Raw genomic sequence first — 3643 nt, forward strand, 5'->3', positions numbered from 1 at the left:
TGAAACCAAATCAATTCCAACTGCCCCAGGACAGCAGCGCTTCACAACAGACTCTGCAGCCCTGAGGATGGCACCCAGAAATGTGAGGAAAATGCTGCAAACCATCTTCCCAGCTCCACCAAACATTCCAACACCAACTCCAGGAGGCACACGGGCTCCACATCTTTCTGCTCCAAAACGCTCCGGTTTTCTGCAGCAGAGTATTGTACCCTGAACCCCCGGGAACAAGGTGAGGATGGCAACCCGTACACGGCCAGGAACGGCAGTGAGAGTGAGGGCAACAGCTGCCATTGTCGTATGGACAGCCACAAACACTCCCTTTGAAAAGGATTTTGTCCATATGAAAGTCTGTACAGCAGTATAACCCGGGGACCAACCAGACTGCGCTGGGGATTCATATTCCAGACAATTTACGGTGGGCACCGTTTTCCCTGAAAGTGAGTGGAGATTGATATTTCATTGCTGATGTGAAACCAGATCCTACACTGAATCTGCTCGCCGGTTTTTGTTGCTGTGGTGAAACGTTGTTCTAGCTCTCTGGTTTCCTTCATTCCTGTCCTGGTCAGGGAGGCTGGGGATTGGTCCTCTCCATCAGATGGAGGGACCAGCGCATTGTTGACCCAATTTAATCAAGAATGGAATTGGTTATCTTCACCTCTCATGGTTCATTGTTGTTCTGTTTTGTTGGATCTTACTTGAGCACTTTCTGGGACTTGACAATGCATTAAAGCTCCAGTCTGTTTGGAAGCACGGTTTGGAATTGTCTCGCTGCCATTTGTGTGAGCAGTACATGACATAGACGAATCGCACTCCCTCAAAGTCAGCATGCCAGTGTGTCTGGCAATGGGTCCGCCTTTTCTGTTTTGCTTCTGTCCCACGCTAAGAGCTGTCAGTTTTTGGATTCGCTGGAGTGCTGAGGGGGTAACACAATTTGTGTGGTATTTTTCTTCAGGCCAAACTCCACCCTCCAGGAAAAATAGCCAAACGCGCTGAGTAACAATCAGCAGGCGTTTGTTTTAGCAAATGGTCTATTCAAGCTGGTGTCAGCTTCTGGAGCGTCTCAGAGTTGCCAAGCACGGAAACAAGCCCTGCTATCTAACTTGCCACTGCTAAACAGATAACCGAAATTAATCTAACCATATTTGCCAAAATTTGTCCCTTATCTCTCCGAACCCTTTCAGATGCCTTTGAAATGTTGTGAGAGCACCAGTCTCTGACACTAAATATGGCAATTCATTCTGGACACACGGAAATGTCTGTATTCAAAACAAGTGTCCCTCACATCCCCTTTAAATGTTACTGTTCTCACATTTAACCAATGTTATCTCGCTTTGAACTCATGTGCCTTGTGAAAAATTACTCCCTGACTCTTTTCTCTGTCCGTCTGCCTCATGTCTTTATAAAATTCTGTAAGGCCTTTCCTCAGCCCTGAAGCTCCAGGGAAAACTGTCGAAGACAATTCAGCTTCGTGCTATTGTCCAAACAGTGCAAACCTTGGAAACCCTTTCAAATACTTTCGAAATTGCACCACGTTCGTTACTGAATGCGTGATCTGTTTGTGCCTGAAGTGAAGCGATGCTGAAACTCTAGTAATGAGATTTTGGCGCACTGGGCCTCTGTGGTAGTGTGGCCGAGTGGTCTAAGGCGCTGGATTTAAGCTCCACTCTCTATCGAGTCGTGGGTTCGAATCCCACCGCTACCAGCGGTTGCTCCGCTGCAAACAGTTGAACAGAACAAAACCTCTGCAGGCCGTCTGCGTCTTCGTTGTTGTGTTTGCCGCTGCTCAGGTCAACTCAGAAAAACAGTGTGAGTACTTGCATTCGAAGCCTCCTCAACCCCTCTGCTTTCGGATATATGCGTGGCCAGCTTCTGTGTCTCAAATAGTCAGTGCATTTGGCTGGAAGTTTGGTGGTTCGAGCCCGCCCTTATCATCGAGTATTTCAGTTCAAGTCTTTGAGACCAACCACGTCCCGACACGAGAACCCACCCGAGTCTGCAGCTGGATGTGGCCCCAATCTCTCCAAGGCCCCGCTGCCAACAGAAAGCGGCGACTGCAGCTTCAATCAGCGGCTTCCTGCTCAGCACCTGGAAAATCCTTCCCCAGGAACGGCTCTTCCCGTGTGAAAGGGACAACCATTCCACTTTAAATTGGACACGGCTTCAGAGGATTGTTCCTGTTCTTGGAACGTTTCATGAACAAAACTCCTGTCTCGCAAATAAGAAGTGGGAAAAGTTGTTGGCAGGAAGAATAGAGAAAGTGTTGACTGTAAGGACTCTGTCTCGTCAGCAGATGGGATTCCATCTTATGGGCAAGTGGAGACAGCTTTCACTCAGAAACCGAGGTGTGATCAAACACAGTCGGATCGACGTGTCCAAACCAACCCCTACAATGGGTTACAATACTGCAAGTGGGGCAGAGAGCTGGATTTCTTTAAAGGAGGGAAAGGGCCCATCGTGAGGCTGGAACCTACGGCCCTGAGATTAAGCATCTCATGCTCTACCGACTAAAGTAGCTTGGCCTGCCTCACGATTGATGAGTGTGTCATTTCATCCTGAGCATATTTCACCCGGCATTGCAATTTACAAGGATCCAGTTCATTCCTCCCAATCACAAATGTCATCATTCACACTTTCCATTTCTCAGCTATTATTCCTTCAGAACATTATTATCTATTTGACACTTGTCTCTGGATTTAAGACTCAATATAAATATTTTCATATTTTTATCCTCATCTTTATGTCACTTGGGAAATCAATCAATCAATTGGTTTCCCAATCAATTGGGAAATTACCTAAGGAAACCCAATCATTCCTGTTTGGAGTGTAAGGAATCCCATCTGCTGACGAGACAGAGTCCTCACAGTCAACACTTTCTCTATTCTTCCTGCCAACAACTTTTCCCACTTCTTATTTGCGAGACAGGAGTTTTGTTTATGAAACGTTCCAAGAACAGGAACAATCCTCTGAAGCCGTGTCCAATTTAAAGTGGAATGGTTGTCCCTTTCACACGGGAAGAGCCGTTCCTGGGGAAGGATTTTCCATGTGCTGTGTCCCAGGGCTGAGCAGGAAGCCGCTGATTGAAGCTGCAGTAGCCGCTTTCTGTTGGCAGCGGGGCCTTGGAGAGATTGGGGTCACATCCAGCTGCAGACTCGGGTGAGTTCTCGTGGTTGCAGTCTCGGGACATGGTTGGTCTCAATGCTTGAACTGAAATAATTGAGGCTCAGTGCGAAGGGAGGGCTCGAACCACCAAACTTTCAGACAAATGTACTGACTATTTGAGACACAGAAACTGGCCATGCAGATATCCGAAAGGAGAGGGGTTGAGGAGGGTCCGACTAATATCAACATACCTCTATTTCCCCATCTCCTTGCCACCCTCTCCTTCACCCTCTCTCCTTCCCCTCTCCTTCACCCTCTCACCTTACCCCCTCTCCTTCCCCCTCTCCTGCCCCCCTCTCCTACCCCCAATCTCCTTCCCCCTCTCCTTCCCATCTCCTTCCCCTTCTCCTTCCTCCCCTCTGCTACCCCCATCTCCTTCCCCTTCCTTCCCCCCACTCTCCTTCCAGCGGATCTCCTCAACCCCCTCTCCTTACCCCATGTCCCCCTCCCTTCCACCTCCTTCCCCCTATCTCCTTCCCCCTTC

At 48.6% G+C, this 3643-nt stretch overlaps 1 non-coding gene across 1 annotated transcript; it reads left to right on the forward strand.

Annotated features, from left to right (window-relative positions):
* The first annotated feature begins 1620 nt into the window (after positions 1 to 1620).
* Positions 1621 to 1702, forward strand: trnal-uaa (transfer RNA leucine (anticodon UAA)). Its single transcript has one exon. It is a non-coding gene; the product is annotated as a tRNA-Leu (tRNA).
* The last annotated feature ends 1941 nt before the right edge of the window (positions 1703 to 3643 follow it).

This window comes from Chiloscyllium punctatum, unplaced genomic scaffold (assembly GCF_047496795.1).
Source record: "Chiloscyllium punctatum isolate Juve2018m unplaced genomic scaffold, sChiPun1.3 scaffold_116, whole genome shotgun sequence".
Classification (NCBI taxonomy): domain Eukaryota; kingdom Metazoa; phylum Chordata; class Chondrichthyes; order Orectolobiformes; family Hemiscylliidae; genus Chiloscyllium; species Chiloscyllium punctatum.